Raw genomic sequence first — 20,984 nt, forward strand, 5'->3', positions numbered from 1 at the left:
TCAGTTGGAGAAGAAATTCTTACTAATATCCAACCCAAGCCTCCTCTGGTGCAACTTGCGGCCAGTCATGCTAGTCCTGTTCCTAAGTTAAATGGGAGAAAAGGCTGGGTGTAACCTCAGCACAACCTCCTTTCAGGTAGTTATAGAGAGCAAGGTTTTCCTTGAGTATTTGCATAGGAAGTAACCTGACAAAACATCACAGAGAGATGCCCCCACTTTCAAGAAACATAAGAAACATGATTTATAGACTGATTAGAAAAATCAGAGTTACAATAGAAGGCTTAATTTCTTTGTAGTCTTCATAAAAAATTTGAACGCATTTTTCAAATAGACTTCCTATTCAAGATATTGAGTAGAATTCATTCACCCTAATTTGAACCCTGATATTTAGGATCAGACCCTACTTGCCTTGGTCTTTAAGGTACAGAGCTTGCCAAGTAACTTCAAAAGCAGCTTGATCCACCATTTGTCTTTAATTGGCTCGGTAGAACTGCACAGAAGGCTGTTAAATACTTGAATCAGTATACTAGAATAAGTAACATATCACTAAAAAGATTTATCTGAAAAATTACTCTTTAACAATATTCTTTTAATCATTCCAAGATAATATCTGGTAAATAAAATAACAGAATGGGGGAAAAAAACACCAGTTTTTAACACACCAAGATTATACGACATATGCAAGAGGTTCAAAACTATTGACCTAATCCTTTTATTCTCGACTGTGATATATTCCTACCAGCTGCAGTCAATGTTAGATCAATGCTGTTTTATTCCCAAGCTTACATCATCATTATAACTAATCTTTGTTTCAGTTTCCATAAACATCCTCCAAAGATCAGGGGGAAAAAATCTTGTAATAAAAAGGAAATTGATATATCGCATGAACAGTAAAAAAAAAAACCCAAAAAACCCCAAACACAAAAATCAGAATACTGGGAAAACCAATAGGTTGATAGACAGATGGCAGAGAGGAAGGAAGAGAGCAAAAATAACCAATGCAAGGAAAGATCTAATGATTTGTTTTGAATAATCTAAGCCATTTCTGTTGCAATGAGGAGGGAAAAAATAACAGCCTTTTGTAGCTCCATTTCTGAAATCAAAACTGGAATTTCAGTCTATGAGTTACATCCTTACACAGGGGTAAATATATATATATATATATGCTTCTCATCTCTGTGTAAGATGTGTTTATACTAGAGAAGAAACCTTATATATGCAAAATTCAGTTTGACTCCCCTTCACTAAAATGAATGTGACAGTTATGAGTCCGTACGTTTCTAGGTAATGTATCAGGAACATAAAATGCAAATTTTCACAACAAGAAGCTGTTTCTTGTTATATCCTCTTCCATCACTGGAGCCCCATTTAAGATACAGGAACAAACTCTTGACTGTAACAAAAGACAATGCTTAAAAGTAAGCAAATGACAGCAAGTTTCCCATTCTAGAACTCAAATGTAGCTAGATACAGCTTTCTTAGAAAATACATTCTGCAGTCAAATGAGAAGTTACTGCACTCCTATAATTCCTATGCATTCCTAGTAAAGAAAAGCTAAGTGAAAAATATTTGCACTTTGTTCTAAGTAACCCATTCTTCAGCTGAATTTCTAGGTATTTTTTTTCCTGTCCTTTAGATTTCCAGAGAAGATTATCAATAAATCAGAACCATTATTACCTGTTTAACTTTCCCTGAAAGACTTCCAACAAATAACCCAAAAGGGTTGATAGAACTTCTGTGTACACTCAATACCACAGATACACAATTTGTATCAGGATACAGCATTTATTCCAGTATTGTTAGCTGCTATTACTCATTCCTCTGAAATAACAGTATATCTGACTACACTGTTCAGATAAATTCTGCCAAAATAATTAGGATATTGCTTTGGAGTTTCATAGTTTTAGTGATTATTTCCTTATATGTGCATTGTATATTCTGCATTATGTTTTGCTTAAGCTCCTCACAGCTTGTATTTTCCTGTTAAAATACTTAACATTTTCAGTTGAACCAGAGAATGAGGTTTAACACACTTTTTATTTGAGCTATTCGTATGCATTTTCTTTTTCTCCTGGCATTTATCGCCCATTTTTAATGACTACAGTGTCCAAGCAGTTCTAGCCAGATTCTGATCAATTTATTTAAAAAAAAATATTAATAAATCCATTCATCACAAATAAGCTTTCTGAAATCTTTAAAACAAGTTAGGATCTTGCTCTCTAATACTACACTTAAATCTCTTCTGCCAGCTTTCCAACACTCTTGCTTAGGATTCTTTCCAATAGCAGTGGCTATCTAACAGATAAACTGTTTTCTGTTTTGTTTTCCCCACAAGCAGCAGAACAATTTTATTTCCTAGCAAACTAGCTCCCCACTACTTACTATTTTTGTCCAAATTAAAAGTTTGGACAAACATATATATATATATATAATATGTCTTAGATCAGAAGTACCATGGAAAAAAATCGTGGGTACCATTAATTCATAAGAAAAATACTTTATAGAAATCAGTGTAATTTATTTCCATTTGTAAGAAATCCAGAAAGCTGTTTTCATCACAATTCCAAGAAGTAATCTGAAAGCACACAAAAGCTATCCTTGCATATTTGTAGAAGCAATACAAAACACAAACACTGTGACTGGGGCTTTATCACCTCTGAATATCAGTTCAGCTAACACGGCTGAATCAATCTGAAACGCCATTATTTGTGGCACACTGTAGGGGTCTGCAGAGTGCTATCATGCTGGCTTGCTTCACATCCACCTGCTAGGAAGCATGAATATACAGCTAGCTAAATAACCTCTTCTCCTGTAAAGTGTTAGAGGCTGGTGTCCTGTCTTTGATCTATAGGCAATCACAGACATTAAAGTTGTAGTGTAGTTAGTATGCTCATCACTCAGCTAAATAAAAAGCCTGAAACAAAACAATTAAGGTTCTGTATGGAGTGAGATAACAACAATAATAAATACTAACATTAAGAACACTTCAACAAGAGGGCAAGAACTACTGGGGAGAGAAAGGTGGCACTTCCCAAGTGACTCAACACACAAGAGTGGGCACACGCATAGGTTGGAACTGAAAATGAGGGCAAAACAGGAACTCAAGGAGAATGCTCCAAGCATAAGAAATCCAAAGCATGAAACCAAGGAGAAATAAAGTTCAACATTAGAAGCACTGTGCTAAGAAGAAACTGCACCAAGGAAAATATCTACTGCAAAGAGACAGAATAACTTACACATACTTCATAAAGAAACAAAAAACACCACAAAAATCCCATTCTTTTTACTCCAAGCATCAATTATTCAGAGCCGTGGATACTGCCTGTCTCTGAGATTCCCAGACCTACCTCACTCTGACACCAGCCATAGGTGCTGCTGGGGAAATGGGAGGGTGGAGCTTACCATACAATGCTGGTGGTAGCTATAAATCCCATTCCTTTAACTGATGATAGATGTACAAATCAGATACACTTCTCCATCCCCTCCAAACGTAGTCACCCTTCATTTCTCCCTAACAGTGGACTATTACTTGGCACTATCTGACTTAAACAATGGGACTCTCAACCATGTTTTGTTGTGTTTCTTTAGTGTATGATTTGTCTCTATCTCTGCATTCTTACTTTGGGATAAATCCTAATCCTGACATGCACTACCCTGGCTATGAAGAAGTACCAGCTCTTTATCTGTGCACAAATGCTTATAGGAAGAACAAACCTATTCCTGATTGCCTGTAGTAGTCATGACATACAGCAACTGAGAAGTACATTTCAACTTTCCCTGCCTAGTGCTGATAATAATAATAATGCTATCAGCATGGAAATTATAGTGAATTTATTTCAAATTCCTCATCTTTTTCAGCCAGCTGTGAATAATAAAGCATGTATACAGAATTAGTTGCACATTTCTCAGCATAAGGTTCTTTTCCTCCTTATAAGCAGGCACGGAAGCACTTTCAACACTACCTTTCACTTGAGTATAGGTTCTTTTATTCTGCATTAGTCACAATCAGATAAATTACTTAGGTTTCCCCTTAATAGGCTTCTCATACAAATCAATTTTCTAAAAATCTTTTTCTGGCTGTGGGTTGCTCAGATGCAATTACGGTTTAGCTCCTATATTTACTTCTCTGAATTTAGTAAGGTCCTGATTTTGAAAGGAATCTTATTTAGGTATTGGAAAGCTTGATGATTTCAACATTTAAAGCCAAATCACATACTACTTATATATGCCTCTGCTGAAGCTTTTCTTGTGTCTTTTTAGAATTGAGCCCTTCAACAGAGTCAAAGCATATCAAGCAGGTCATCCACTCTGGAATTTGTTGCTTACCAGCTGAAAACCTCTATGCCTTTATGATGCTTGAGAACAACAGCACTCCAGTAAACTCAGGTTTACTTTCTCAGTGTTGCAAAGTAAGGAGGTCATAGATCACTACACAATACTACAGAACTGAAACCAGACTCATTCACTGAAAGAGCAACAAAAGATCATTATAATTTACTGACTCTTACAATAAGTGGTATACCAAAGCTTTATTCTTAGTGGCAGAAAATGAAAACTTTCCATCATCGCTACTGTGGTATTTCCAGATATATATTCACACCAATCTATCTACAGCAATTAATGCTGTTAGATCCCTTGTTTTAATTCTTTTCCTGTTAGGACTTCTACCATCCTATTACCAAGAGAAAACAGGAATGTGGGAATGGACAGTTTGGCTAATTACAGTAGAAAACAAGGGCAATTCTGGTCAATTAGTAAGGCCGTGAGATGACCATATTTTTCTATATAATGAAATATTACTTCAGAAATAAAACATAATGCAAGCTGAAGGGAAAAACAGAAGCTTTTGAACTGCTTCCTACTTTCTCTAACATATCCTAACATTTGTTGAAAACAATTTGGAGATATATATGTAAAAAACAAGATGGCATTACAATAAGATCCTATCTGCCACAAAAGCTCTATTCCCACTGGAAACAACATAGTCATTACATCTCTTGTAATGTTTTCTATGAATGCAGCAGTATGTCAGCAGGTCAAATAGATTTATGTTCTCCTTAGTTTGGTAATTTTTTGTGAAATGACTATTAAAATCAGAACTAGCACTTTGATAATAGAACTACCTACATTTATCCAAAGACAGCAGAAGAATCTGAATGGATTAGTCCACACTTGTGTAAGTAACTGCAAGTTAATTGCTAATGCTACTGCCTGTCTGGGGGTGAGCAAAAGGTGATGAGAAAAAGGCTTCCTTACCTTACACACATTGGTGGCAACTTAGAAACAAATTATAAATTTTTTGGACAGCTTAAAGTATATCCTGACCCAACCTGAAACTGTCCACCTGTAACACTGCATAAAACATCCTATATTTAGTGCTATCACCTATTGTATTGAATGCACAACTACTTTTAGAGCAGATTTCTCTTTAAAATTTTAATTGGGTAATAATTATTTAAATATAATATTTAGAATGATGGAAAGCAAATACATACATACATTTTGGTTAATTGGATAAATAGCACTAATTCAAAATTAACTTGGAAAGATAAAAATTGGAATAACTTCATCGATTTTTCCTATAGAGCAAAATATGTATAACAATTATGCTAGTAATTGTTTTTCACATAACTTGGCTACATCTATATTATTTTTACTGTAGTTACACCATGGTTAATGCACAGACTAAACCTAAGAGGCGCACAAATTTTTACTGAATGTTACCAGGTCATATCTCTTTAATCAATATTTCTTCCCACGCATGATATATAGCCTAAATGCTGTCACCTACCCATGAAGTTAGTCACAGGGGTTCAAATGGTAGATACAAAGTGAATTCTGAGCCAGAAAATATTATATTTAAACTAATAAAATAAGTACCCTGAGTTAACATAATACAAGGAGATCAGTTATGTTATTATTTTGAGATTTTTGCCAAGTATAACACAAAACTTTTTATAGTATTAGTAAGAATTTTATCCATTATATGCAATAAGTATATCTGACTATCATCTGTTTTGGCATATGAACAACTAAGCTAAACTTGAAGCTGAGAACAAGCTAGTAAGCAAAACACCACTTGGGAAGCAGAATTTGTTATAAAGTCGGCAAATATTTGCTCTAAGCTACAGCAACATTCAACAATGTCCTGCATAGGAGGAATGAAGGAATGTATGAAAGGGGCTTGTGGAATGTCGTTTTTGATAGTACTGGATACATGTCCTCCATGGTGCACCAAATATGCTACTGCATGAATAAGCTCCATACATCTATGTCCATGCAACAAACAGAAGACAAATGTTTCAAAGCAGTAACCTCAAAGATTTGTGAGAGGAGTATCGTAATCCAGGACTTCCAGAAAGCTCTCACCCAAAATGGAATGTTTCCTCTGGCCTTTCATAAAACAGACTATCATAATTAGCCACTATTTTTTCAGAGAAAGGAAGTATTATTTATGGAGAGTCTGATACGAGCAAAGATGTTGCTGGATTGTTATCAGTAACTGCACTAAGGGCGTAAAGGCAGGATTATCTCTTCTTGAAGCAGAGCAGGTAAGTGTGCACACATAAGAAAATAAGACACAAGCTGAAGTCAATGGGAGCAATTTCCAAATGAGAACTACATAAGCTACACTTGATACTTCAAGCTATTATCAAGGATCATCATTAAAAATAATAATAATTTAATTAAAAAAAAAAAAAAAAAATCAAAGTTCCAGGAAAGCAAAAAGTACACAAAGAAAAAAAAATCAAAATCAAATCAGTCAGAAGGGTATTATGGCAACCTGAACCATCAATGTAGCTAATTACAGCAACTAGAATTTGATGCAGCCACAGAAAATAAAGCAATTGTGGTTCTTGGCACGTATTACTCACAATTGTGCTATGCACACAATAAAAAAATACCAACTCTATCACAAAGCACTATCACAAAAGCCAAAAACAAAAACTGGAGAGTATATATTTCAGATAAAATTTCTTCTTTCACTACTAATTCTCTCCTGATTTCTTTGACACACTGAGTGATAGAACATATAAAGATTCACATATTACTGACTTCAGTGGATTGTTATGCAACACAGACTTTATAGAAAGTGCCTTCAAGACAAGGCTGCATAAAGATGCATGATACAAGAAACTCAATCACTAGTATTTCATTAAGATCTCTGCAGCTCCCTTATTTGCATGTGTTACTGTTACTTCTGCTCTTGCAGATGAATCAGGACTCTCATGAAGTAAGCCATTATTTGCTTCCTCTGATAGTCATCCTCCCACTTCCTACCACTGCTGTATGCAGCTCAAATTCTACCCTGAGATATAAAGCAGAGTAATACACACACACACACACACACACACACACACACAAAATAAATAAATAAATAAAAATTGATAGAGGGATGCCAGGTTATTGTTCTGACTGGAGGAGGTCTGGTTAAGCAGCACAGCATAAATTAGCCAGATGAGATACCAAGGAAAGCAAGAGTAAGTGAGATAACATGTCAGACAGAAAATTCAGATGCAGCAGTATGACAGGCACTAGTCTCATGTTACTACAAAATGGCATCATCTGAAGTTTTAATTTTCTATCAGAGACGTTCAGAAAAATAGCTGTAAAAATACACATTTTGTCACATACAATTGGTGATGCTGTGCACATCTGCACAGTACTGTTCTCTGCAGGTTTGTCAATACATTTGCATTTAGACTTGTCAGCCAGCTATGAATCCTACTTTAATATGCAAAGCAATTGAGGTACGATGGAGAGAGAAGTATAAGAATGAATGCATGAGTACCTTTCCAGAATTCCACTGAGTATAGGATATATTTATTCTATGAAGTTATTTTGACAAAATTATTTTTTTCTTTACACAACAGTTATATCCCACATGATTTGCTTTTCCAACACAAAGCACTTCAGCCAATTAATGTGTTTTAGTTAACAGCTTCAGCTATAGGATCTGCAACTGTAAATAGCCCCCAGAACAACTACATACTAGTTTTGTTACTATTTTTTAATGCTTATTCACATATTTTAGACAGCATAACAAATTAGAAAATAACCAACAGAAGAGCGTGGAGTGACTGTGTACCACCACCAATGCACATGCTGAAAATAAGTTTCCCCAGTTCTTGATAGCTTTCTCAAAGAAAATAAAACAGACCTCCTCCCACACCCTGAAGCAGCATCACAAACAGCCACCATTTAGTCAGATTTCTTTGCTGAAGATCTACTAAGCTTGTTTGTATAAACCACACACTGAATTAAGTGAAAATTTTGTAACTCTGGTGACCAAAATTTGAGTAAATATCTCAATCATACACCTTGTTACTGACTTGCTTTTAAATAAATGCTTTACACTTCCGAGTATCCCAGGACACTATGACAGTTGCACAGATACTGAACAGTCAACCCTGTTCCAGTGATTAAAATTCAAATCATGACCCAAACGAGGAAGAACATCAGGCTTCTTCCTGAGAAGATGCACTCCCTTTGGATTTTATGCATTAGAGAGAAATGGTGGAGAAGACTCCAGGGAACCACGGGGGCACAGTGAGGACAATGCCAAAATGGTAGCCAGAAGTCAACAGGAATTTCTACAATTCTGCCACAAGTGATCAATAGGTATCTAGTTTAATTTGTGCCTAAAATCCATTTTTGCCATTTTCAAGGAAAGATGTCTACGTTGCAGTAAATGTCAAATGCATTTTGATGATTCTTTTCCCCCAAGAATGAGATTCTGTGTAAATGTTCCTAAGCATGAGAAAAATAAGATTGAGTTGCTTTGAACTTTCTGCTTGTATATAGCGAGTCCACTGTGCTCTAACCCATGAGTTTACTTATAATTACATAAATGAAATCTTTAATTACAGTGATAAGCTTCCAATTCAAGGACTACTCCACTGTTCTGATCACTGTATTTTCCTGCAGCACCTCTTGCAGATGTTGCTTTGACAGTGCACAACAGATTGCCCTGCCCAACGCTCCCCTGCTTGCACAGTGAAGAATGGTGCAATGCATATATTCCCCTCCTGTATAGATTCGGCACGGCAGGAGGAACTGATGGCTGCTTCAAGAGACTGCAGGAAGCAGAACACACTTTTGGCCTCTGAAAAGAGTAACTGCTGGTTGAACAACATAGCCTTTGGGAACACTTGAGATGCTGACAAACATTTAATTGCTCCCAGGTACTTCCCACCTCGCTTATCATTGTCTTCAAATGCTTGTACATTGTGAGAGGATGGAAAGACAAGTGGAACTTGTGCTTCACCCTCATTACATTCTGCAAATCACTGTGCTTTAGTTTGCTTTAGAGGTTACTTGGACAGAATCCAAAATTCATTTATCTGTTCTCTTACCCTATATGGAAAAATATTGTCCAGCTACCTAACAATGACAATAATTTCTTCTTTAGAAAATTGATTTGTTATAAACAAGTTTGAAACCATCCTTTTTCCTCTCCTATCCATAAGTATGTGCCTGCTTCTTTGGGAAAATAATTTCTAACACTTAACTGTGTAGTCTTGCAGATGTGGATGCTTTTGCTTAAATGCAAAATAAGTGATCTGTACCCCCAAAATGAATGCTCTGCCTCAAAAACAAAGCAAAAACAAAAATCCCCAAAACAGTGCAGAAAGGCATATGTTAAAAAAAATAATGTTAACACAATAAGTGCTGCCAAAGTGCAAGTTTTAGATGCACCCACAAAACACTGTGCTTCCTTTCTCTGTAGAAGGTTGGCAGAACAGAGCTCACCCAGACAACTGGGTACTACTAGGCAAAGAAGGTCATTGTTGAAACAAGGAAGATACCAGCTGAAAAGCTTTTGCTATTATTCAAACAGCTTATCTCTTTGCCCTACCACTGGTACATGCATAGACAAAATACGGTGCAAGTCTCAAACTTGCATTGAGCTTCTTATTGCAATGGCTTCAAACAGCTTAGGACCAGATCCTGAATCAGCTACCTTTAACCTATCTGCAATGCTATACAAGTTCAGCTCAACTTATTTAAATAGTTCCTTCATTTGCTTCCCCTGATACATATACACTGAACACTAAGATGTCATTAATGCTGGCACATCTAAACATAATTCATTACCAAGTCCCATTTCTCAACTGGACAGCTCTACATTTCCTGTGGTCATCTAATTAATGGGTATCTATTAGACCCATCTGCAAATCTTACCAGGTAATACTTTCACAAAACTAAATTGAGCTTGCCACAGCAGAAACGTGTACCTTGGGGTACAATTAACTATATAGAGACATACTTTATCCTAAGCCTTAGGCACAATCAATAATGAGTTTTTTTACTGAGATGTTATGGGGTTATAAGCACAAGATGATGGCTTAAATTACTTAAGTTTTGATGACCTTATTCTATTTGGATCCTAACTCTCAGCAAATATGGAGCTAGACAAAATTTTATTACACAATAAAATCCTTTACCAATTCTAAAATTAAAAACTTAACAGCCTAAAATATAAAGCACTATCTTGTCTGTGTAAAAATTTAATAGCTACAGTATTAATGAAACAATGTGAGGACCAACTAATATATTCTCTGTCCTTCATTCCTCCATACACACAGGAGCGTTCTTTGATTTGAGATGTTATTATAGGCAAAAAAAAAATCATACATTCTGACTGGTTGAATAATGTAAAGCCACAGTTCCATCCCCAATTGGTAAGATCAGCCTCTGGAAAGCCAATGAAGATACTGAACATTTTGTGTGTTCTCACAGTGAGCACCCAGGCAATGAAATCTCCACATAAGCTATTTAGAGAATAATTTTCATGGCACTCCCACATGGGATTATTCTTCACAACTATTCTTGAGACTTTTTCCCACTTACACAGAGTGGGGAAAAAAGAAGTAGTCTGTTAGCACATTCTTAATCAGTATTTCTCCCAAGCACTTTCAGGAGCTCTTTCTAGGGCCCCAGTTTTTTCTTTAGTTATCTGTAGCTGCTTGAACTGTTAGTATGTAATTTAAGCTCGCCTTTCGTTTCTCTCACAACAGTACATACTCAGAAGAAAACATCTACAACTGCAGCTAACCTCACCTGTCTTAGCTGATAACACATGGGATGTCAATTGCCCACAGAGAGACTCTAGACAGCTCTCAGACTAAATAAGAGTGGTTCTTTATAAGTCAACAGAACAAGGCAGAGAACATCCAGGCATTCAAGCATCCAGGACTCTGCCCACACTGCACTTCCCCTACAACCTATGGGGTCATTTCCAACTCTCCCACCACGTCTTACTTTCCTGGAGACATTTATTCAAGTGGACCATGGGAATTTCTAATAGAAGAGAATTCAACTGCGCTGGCATGCCAGCAAAACTGTTCTTCATCCATTTAACACTGAAAAGGTCACGAGTAAATTGTTCCTATATTTAAACAGTTTTGTTGCGACCACAAAGAAATCACATTGGAATATACAATTTATCACCCAATAAGTTTGGAACCAAACTATTATAAGTTAAAGCCCAAAGGGATTTCTCTTGCAAGACCATCACAAGGGGAAAAAGCCTAAAAAGAAAACTTATTTCAAATCTAATTTCAAAATTTACATTGTACATGCTCTTTCCAAGGTTACACAGCAAAGACGCATGAAAGCAGGGAATACAGCCTGGAGCACAAAGAAAAATGATTGGTACGTACATTAAGTGAACGGGCTATGAAACCAATTAGCAAATGTGCGTTATGATGTATTAGGATGCATGCAGTACAGGAAGCAGACAGAAATGACTGTGTATAGACTCAAGCAGATGAACATACACAGTTGCATCTGGATCTACTACAGTGTTATTAGCTGTGGCCTGCCAGCTGCAATGGCTTGTTTGCTGTAATTCCACTGCAATGGGTGGGTTCCAATGGCTGGAGGCATTAATACTAATACAGACCTGGAAAAAAGAAATGCCTTTCTATTCTTATCTAGAACCACAAACTAAGGAATATTTATTTATGAAAATCCCCAGTCCACCCCAGATGTGTAAATTTAAGTTAGTTTACTTTTGTATCCTCATCCAAGAACAAATTAAGGTGCTCCTCTGCAATAACACACCATTTGTTTTCAGTTGTTCCAGAGCTTTGAGGCTGTATAGGGTAAAGAGATCCTTCTACCACATACATTAACTCTCAAAGTTGACATAGAGCTACAAACCTAATTCGGTCAAAACCTAGTAACCCTTAAGGATTTTGTTAGGTTGAGATAGTCCCTGGGTAACACATAATACTACTGCTCATGCTACCCCTATTTCCTTCACAGGAATAATTGTGCTTACTCATGCCCTAAGATATCCCCTTTACAAGCAGACCCTTGAGACCATAAGCAGCTGAGCATAAAATTGAGCAGCCTAGAGGCTCCACTAATTATGGTAAGGGAACCACCTCAACCACTCCTATCCCCAGAATTAAAGGAACTTCATACTGCTGCTAGAATATAATTCAACCCCACTTTGCCACTGCTAAGAACTGAAGACTATATAGTGGTTTTAGAGTTTTTTTTTATGTAGAATCAGAATGCTGCAATATTTACTATCACCTGTAACACAAGCCTTATGAAGCAGAGTTCATTCAGTGATGGCTATAATTCAGAATTTTCTCTGTTCTGACTACATTTTTTTAACTGAGGCTAATTTCTTATACTTTCTATCTAAGCAGCAACATCACCAAACTTATTTGGCAGATTGTAATATAAATTTGAGAGGGGAAAGATTCCACACTGAAACAATTTTATTTTATCGATGCGTGCTTATTTCTGTCTGTGTAACACGTCTACATATTGTTTCATTGTTTTCATCTCATTTTAAAAAGTCAACACAACAATTTGATATCAGTATCTGTTGAGGAAAGAAAATAATAGGAAGCTGAAATGATTCACTATCTCCAGCATTTCCATAAGTACCCTCTTTGATAAAAGATTATGGGGTAAATTAAATATTTACAGTTCTACATGGACCAAAAAACATTTTAACAAGAGCTATTTATTCCCTTGGTTAATATCTACGTGGCAGATACTAACTTTACATAGGAGCTGGTCTTCAGGATTTATTTGCCAATCATAAAAGCTGGCTTGTCAGTGTTAATACAGTTATGCTATGTATACACAGTACTTGCAAGAAAATTTATGCCATTCATTACCTATAATGCTGCGGTTTCAAAGCTTAGCAGCTTGTACAGTGCAGCAAAAACACCAGCAGTATGGAAGCGAGAGATAAATGCGGACAGGCAAGGAAGGAAAAGATGCTTTGAGACTAACACATACTGGAATTAGAGCCAGGAGAGATGGGTTCCCTTCCCAGGCTCCCTTTATCTTCTTGTGTGACCTTGGAAAAAGGATGTCACCTCTCCAATTGTCAGAAGTTAAAAATAAGCCTAATTCACATCTAAGCGAAAGCACCTCTGAGCCACAGCCAGAAGAAACTTGAAGTGTCAGCAAGGCAGCTCTATTACACAGGTCCTAGTGCAACTTAAAGCTGTTCCTAGAGACCTCAGCTGTTTGTCCTTGCCTGAGGGCACCTGATACCACATTCTCTTCCAGCAAAGCAGCTAACTTTCCCCTGCTGCTTTGCCACGAAGTGGGACAAAACAGACTTGGATTATCTTCAAATCAGATACACTAGCAAGAAAATCCCTTCAGGGGTGCTTTCTGCAGAACCAGTTTACATTTACTTATATAGATTTTTTGCACCATAAGAGTCATACAGACAGGTTATTGGACTATGACATTAACCAATGCCTAAAACATACTGAGGTGATTGTTCAGTTCATGTCATGACAGTCAAGAAAATTAAGTGTGTTTAGGCACACTTGTTGAAAACATATAAAAGGCTTTGTAAAATTCACCCATGCCTCATTTGAAAAGTCAACAGGTTCAGAAGTGTGTATAAATTAACAGGTGGAGACGACCAGATACTCCTCATGGCCATCAAGGGCAGCCACAGAGATTCAAGTGTGAGCTCACCTGTGTAGTAGCTGTAGCTCCCGTGTCTGAGGCGCATTCTGCCGGGGGCTAGTGAACTACCCTCGCTAGGACCATAGCGACACTGACAACAACACGGGTATGCAGCAAAGGGCGTTTGTTGCAGCACAATAGCTCCTTAAGTAGGCTGACTGCTTCGTCTACACCCCTTAAGCGTTCGCCAAAAGCGTGCGTCCAATTTACATCACAGAGCAGGGGAGGTTCTGCCGCGTCACAACCCGTGTCCTTGCTAACGCCTACTACAACACACCTGCGTCCACACTGGCTTCCTACAGGCAGAGCCAGAGCACAACAGCAAGCTGAGCCGAGCTGTTCCTTCGAATATTATGTAGTTCTTGTGGAGAACAGTGGGGATCCACAGCGCAATGACTAATCCCTGTGAAAGGCTAAACTTGAGTGATTCATTCGGCTCTGAGATCCAGACATTAGTATTCTTAAAAACTCTTCTGAATTTAGCTTTTTATTTAGTGAGGTCAGTCAACTTTTGCTCAGCAGAGGGAGAGTAAAAACTTATATTTGATTTAAAGTCAGACAGTTTCATAGCATTGCAGTAGATCACATCTGTCAACATTTGAAAGCTGCTGTATGAGGAGAAGAACAGAGATAGACCTTTCATTGAAATGGTCCATTGAACTCTATTGAAATCAATTAAGAACTTTTGTACTATGAGAGCTTTCTGGGGCATCAAACAGAATTGTTTCAGGGTTTTTGTTTGTTTCTTTGTTTTTTAAACTGCGGCCAAAATATAAATCCTAAAGAGAATTAGTTGATATTTATATATATTTTATATATTTATATATTTAATATTTTTTATACTATGCCTTTACTAGGCTACTATTTGTCAATAACTTATTTAACTTATGATAAAATTTGAAGTTGGTTTGAAGCAACTTTGGTAGCTGGTACACTTTTGAAGTCAGAATTGTAGAGCATAACCATGTAGTATGATTACTTACATCACTGGCTAGGCATTTTCAGTCCTCATTTTTCTTTATATGTAAGGGTAATTTAATTATCTTAATAATATCATCAGTACTTTAAACAAGACAAAACAACGGTGTTCTACACTGTTTCCAGCCAAGCATTTTGTTGGTGAGCAACAGTAGAACAAGGGACAACAGGCAGAAACTGGAATACAAGAAGTTCCATACTAATGCAAGGAAGAAATTCTTCACTGTCAGAGAAATGGAACACTGGAACAGGCTGCCCTGAGAGGTTGCAGTCTCTCCTCTGGAGATACACAAAGCCTGGATGCCTACCTGTGTGACTTGCTCTAGGGAACATGCTTTAGCTGGGGGGCTTGGACCTGATGATGTCTAGAGGTCCCTTCCAACCTTTTTCAATCTGCAACATTTCTTGAATGCCTTGTGGAAATATGAAGCCCATTACTAACAGAGGTACATTATAGTCCAAAAGAAAGGAAAAGTCATTTCCAGATGCAGCATCCTTGGTGTTTATGTCTCAGTATCCTAGCAAGCATTTTTGTTCAGACAACCACACACGTGAAGCGAAGAATATAACCTGAAAGGTGGTGCTTGGAACCAGCACCAGCAATGGAACACAACAGAGGACTTACCCTCTATTGGATGTGGTATGAGTGTGTCATATTCACCTGTCTTTCAGAAAGTGTAACACACTCTCTCTACAATCTCTCGTCATTCCATCCAAAAAGAATCGCTGTACACTCATGGCTATTTCTGTTTTTCATTTGAGCATCATCAGTCTGTGACAGATGTCAATTCCAGCACTTTTTTTGCCTTTAGGAATCCCTCTTGGATCACAAGATAAGAGAGAATAACCCAAAACCCTGGGAGGAGATTAAATTCTTTTGCAATTTAAGGACCATCGAGAAATTCTGATTTCTCAGCAAGCTTGGGAATAGTCTGTTTTGGTGAAAGAGCTCCCTAAAGAAGTGACCACACAACTTGAAAATAACACAACAATCTGAATGTTTGAAAATGCTAGCGTACACTAGCCAACAGACAAGCCACACAGTTTTGAATTGAACCACTTTCTTTTGAATTGCTCCCCAGCATCCCGCACTGTGGAGACCAGTGCAACCTGTTCAGAAATCCAAAGGACTGCAGGTTCTAAAATGGAAATCATCCTACAGAATGAAGTCAGGGCAGTCTCCACAGTGCAAAAAACTGTGATAAATCTATCTTCAATGGCGGAAGTTTCAGAGGAAGTTAGCACATAAAAAACTATGTTCTTCATAGTTAACCAAGTGCGCTTAAAGAAACAAGACACAGGGCTTCCTCCAAAATGCAAAGGAGCAACAACTGATCTTACATTATAAACACACAGTACTAAATGTAAAGCTTGAAGAAAATGGCAGTTGCAATAAAGAATGAACACAATACTTAGGCTCGCAGTAATTGCATTTTTTCTGGTGGGGGAAGGAGTAAAACAAAGAAATAAACACATGCTAGCTAGCTGAAATTATTAGCAGGTAAGATGGTGTGGTTACATCCTATAAGTGATTGTGAAATAGCTTTGAATAAGTCTTCCAGGGGAGCAATGATTTTTTATACCTCAGCTTCCACAGCAGTCGGTATGATAGCTTACCTTTTATGGCACTGTGCCTGCTGTGGCTCAGCCACAGAAGTATTCAAGCTTATCTTTTCTCCAAGGGTGATTTTTATACCGTGGCTTAGAATGTTAAATAAAATGCTTTATTCAGTTGAGACTTCACATGCAAGTACATTTTCTGTAGACGTGCTTGTATGCCACAGCTGACATTGAAACTTTTACATTTAGTCAGCGAGAAGTAAATTGTAAAAAAAAAAAACAAAAACCTACATATATACACACACATCTGACAGTGACACAACAAGGTTCTATGCTGCTTGCTGCCCAAAAGAAATGTTTCTAGCATTTAAACAAGCTGATATTTAAAGCTACTTCCAAACAATATTAATGGCACATTACTGAAAAACATCCCAAAATGACTTCGTCCTTCATGCAGTGTCCTTCATGCAGTTCAGTGACAAAACAACTGCCAGTAAAGATTTTAACAACACATATGCTCAGACTGTGCTAGTTTCTGTTAGATTTGGCTATTGATGCAACAGGTCACGATGTAATTTAGAAGCAATTAAAAGGTAATGAATGTGCTGAACTGAAACCTCTGCCTGGGAGGCTTTTTCTGTGTACAGGGGAAAGCAGATAGATTTGTGTCCTTCAGTAATTTCCGTTGGTGAAATGGCAAACCAAAATGCTTCTGAAATGGCCCTCAGATGTCTGAAGGACAGCCTGTTTTTGTGAGTGCAAGCACCGCTGAAGCGCTGTGGTAGACCAGCTTAAGCTCCTAAACTAAAGGCAAATTAAGACAGTAACTACCAAGTATTCTCTCTCTATAATGAGGTTTTTGGGAAAATGAAAACTGATATTATCCTTTGGATATTACGCTGTGTGCACATACTGTTGCATAGCATCCTGTAGGATTAATTTCCTATTAAACAAAGTAGAAATTATCTGTATAGTTAATGACGGTGTATGTCAAACACTGATTAAAACAATTACATCCTATTTAGCCACAGGTCTACAGAGTGGTTTATTCACATTTGAATGATTTACTCGAAATCACATTTCATGGTTATGCTTTCATTAAAATCACTGGTCCATGTTCCTCAGAGCACACTGTTGATTTCCTGTGTTTGGTCAATTAGGCGCAGAAATAGCACGCTTATCTTTCCACACCTTCTAATTCGGGCACACACCTTTCTTACTTGCTTAGCCATTTGAGTACTGTTATTGGAACTGATGGATTAGCTGGCTTTGGACCTCTTCAGGCCAGGAGCTATGAAGTCAGTCAGCATTTTGAGTATCAAAACTATGCTTCAAGGAAGCAGTAAAAACTATTTTCTTATCACTCACGCACATTTATTTTAACATGACTGAATTTCTTGCCTAGTCTCATGATAATTTTCCTGCCTAGGAACAACTAAAGAACAAGAGAATTCAAGGGAAAGCACCTGCCTTTACAGAACACACAAGAAGCAATATTCTCAGGTGAGCTGGAGCTTATTTTAGCTGTTTTTGGAATTACTGACATTATATAAAAAAACTTCTGCATAGACCTAATCAGAATATTCATTGCATGGTATGGTTTGTGAATTGTTCACAGGTAGATTTCTTGCAATGTATTACGTACTTGTAAAATAGCTTAGTCCAAAGCTAGACAATTGAAGAGCTGTGCTCATTTTGCTGTTTATAACACATGATCTCACAGAGCGGGGCAGAGTCCAGGCCACATGCAAGATGGCAGCAATGCTCCCAGCAGCACTGGGGACAGCTGAAAGCCTGCTGCAGCCTGGGCCTCAGCGGGGCCCAGGAGAGAGAGGGGACTGGTGAGTGTACATCCAGTGTCAGCAACTAGTAGTGACCAACTTCTCCAGCAAGAAGCATCTTTGTGTGTTAATAGTAATAATTCTTTGTGAGAGACAAGTAATAGGAATAGGTATTAAACACTCATGAACAAATGTACTCCATGCTTATAATTAAGAAAGAAATGCTCTTAAAATAGCTACTTCTGAATGGAAGCGTTTTTAAAATAATACATGACAGCCTACAAACCTAACAAATGCTTACCATTTTGGAAATAAAATTCAAAACCCACCAGCTCATCCTTCAAAAGCAGATATCAAAATCACTACAGTTCAATACTTAACTGGTTTTGGGGAAAATGGGTGAGAAAAAGAAGCACATACATAGTTCTGGAATATTTTTTGTACTTTCAAAGGTCATGGAAGCATAAGAAGTTGTGCATGTTTTGTATGCTTTATGTTTTCTAAACATACAAAACATATACATTTAATATTCTGTCGAACACAGCATTGATACTTGAATGAGACAGTTATAAGAGAATATTTAATAGCCCATGATAAATTGAGACTTGTTATGCTAATTTTGTGTGCCCATAAAACAGTCTTATCACTAAACCTCCACTATTCACTATTTGCTACAGGATTCATTTAAACTGCTTATTCAAAATATATTTTATATCACACACAAAAATCCGTTATGAGCCAAGAAACATTGAGGTACTCTCATAAAAAACAGCTTGAGAAGGATTTACTGGAACTTCTTCCAAATTAACATATTTTTCTGATATTAATAAAGATGGCAAGATAAAGCTTAAAGAGGAAAAATCTGTACCAGGCTACTGTCATTCAGAGCTATCAATTCTGTCTCAACTGCTATTTCCAGTATTTCCTAGGCTAAGAAGGAAAAAAACCAAATGCCTGGGGGTGGCTTCCTAGCTTGCATTTAGTGAAACTGTGAATTATTTCACACGGCAGAGGATAACTGCACATGACCCCATTTAATGTGATAAGACACTTTTTTTTTTTTTTTTTTTAAAAGCAATTTATTTCCACTGCTCATAGAAACACAGTGAAATCCTATTAGAAAAAGTGTATCAGGGCTACGTGTAGTAGACAGCTTACAAATACAGGTATCCTGGCTCGACAGTAAAGGTTAGCTCTGTTACTTAGGAATACTGAGCAGTCAGCACAGCAGCCACCAACTCTCTAGGATGGAAATTTTAGTAAGAACACAGTCTGTTACAAATTAAATTGCTATTTTGACAGGATATGCTTTCATGTTTTCAAGAGGAGAAGAAAACAGAGAAACCAGGAATGAAAAAGTGACAGTGACTGACTTCATAGAGGCATTTCCAGAATATGATAAGCATGATAAAGAACAACCACACTATGCCTCAAATATGTATTCAGCAAGAAGGTATGCAATCTGATCAGAATCAGAGATCATGCATGAACTTTAATCCTTCCAGTGTAGCAATCAACACTGCAATGAATTGATACACTTAAAAAGTTATTCTGCAAGAAATGGAAATAAGCAAAGGAACTGGCTAACCATGTCTGAAAAGCCTCTAACAAACTCCTGAACACAGGTTCTTCAGCAGTGACCTAAACTTTGCATAAGTTAAGTAGGTAGTAGTAAGACTTTCCAAATACAGTGAAACTGCTGAAGCAGCTCAAACCATGGGGGATATGACACGACACAAATGAGACAGCTGAGTATGGAGCTGAGAAGTCAGCTCGGTCAAACAAGTTGCCAAACAACTGGAGCTCATACCTGCATTTTGCACATACCTCTTTTCAAGCCCAGCTCCAAATACTTGAATACTTATTAATCTATGCTGCACTGACTGAATTCTGAACTATACAGCTCCCCATTCCCCAGCCCAATATTCACTGTTCCTTATTCTAAGCAACAAATTGTACAATTATGCAAGTAAGCCTGAAGGATGTAAATACTTGAAAGCGCCTGGCTTTTGATATTAAGCTCCATTCTTTTTCCTGGAAAGTTTCCTCACCATATTTGATAGAGAGTAACAGTCTGGAAATGTCATTTAAGAAGCATCAAGTATGGGGAGCAAACTTAACTGTATCTGATTTTGTCATCCTAGCATGACACACTGTCTGAGCAGGCCCATTGATATGCATTTCGACAACACATCTGCAGACTGAATCAGAATAAGTTTCTGAAAATGACCCTGGAGGAAAGAGCAGCAGTAGCAATAAAGAGATGTAGACCTTTATAAATGGAAATAACAGAAGGAATAATTAGCATAGTGATCTTGTTAACTTCAGAGCACGCTAACCTCTTTCGTTAAGAGTGGAAAGAATAATTACATTTTTACAAACTTATAGATTAAATAAAAATAGCACTAATTTACAAAAAGGCAAAAAATGGGTCCTTGAAGTTTTATAAGTCTCCAGTATTAGAGCTACATAATGTGTGCCTCTTGCTGCAGACATTCAAAGTGATCCTTTTTCATCTGTGCCTCTGTGTATACTGCAGGTCTGATCTAAAAGCCACTGAAGTATGAGTCTTTCCACCAACTTCTATAGGCTTTGAATCAGACCATACATTATCACTGCACGAGGCAAAATAGAACAGACATTCTGGACAAAGAGTAACAAGTGAGTGATTAAGCAAAGCGAAATAGCCAAAGAGATTAATAT

The 20,984-nt window shown here is 37.2% G+C and overlaps 2 long non-coding RNA genes across 4 annotated transcripts in view; one reads left to right on the plus strand and one right to left on the minus strand.

Moving 5' to 3' along the window:
* Nucleotides 1-14,085, minus strand: part of LOC107317078 — a 74,085-nt gene extending 60,000 nt beyond the window's left edge. The window contains exon 1 of one of the 3 annotated variants that reach the window (XR_001556723.2): nucleotides 13,972-14,085. This is a non-coding gene — a long non-coding RNA (uncharacterized LOC107317078). The remainder of the gene's footprint in view (nucleotides 1-13,971) is intronic. The other 2 variants (XR_001556721.2, XR_001556722.2) reach the window with 2 other exon arrangements.
* Nucleotides 14,086-20,205, plus strand: LOC107317079. Its single transcript, XR_004308240.1, has 3 exons — nucleotides 14,086-14,461; nucleotides 17,930-18,003; nucleotides 19,584-20,205. It is a non-coding gene; the product is annotated as an uncharacterized LOC107317079 (long non-coding RNA).
* The last annotated feature ends 779 nt before the right edge of the window (nucleotides 20,206-20,984 follow it).

This window comes from Coturnix japonica, chromosome 8 (genome assembly GCF_001577835.2).
Source record: "Coturnix japonica isolate 7356 chromosome 8, Coturnix japonica 2.1, whole genome shotgun sequence".
NCBI lineage: Eukaryota > Metazoa > Chordata > Aves > Galliformes > Phasianidae > Coturnix > Coturnix japonica.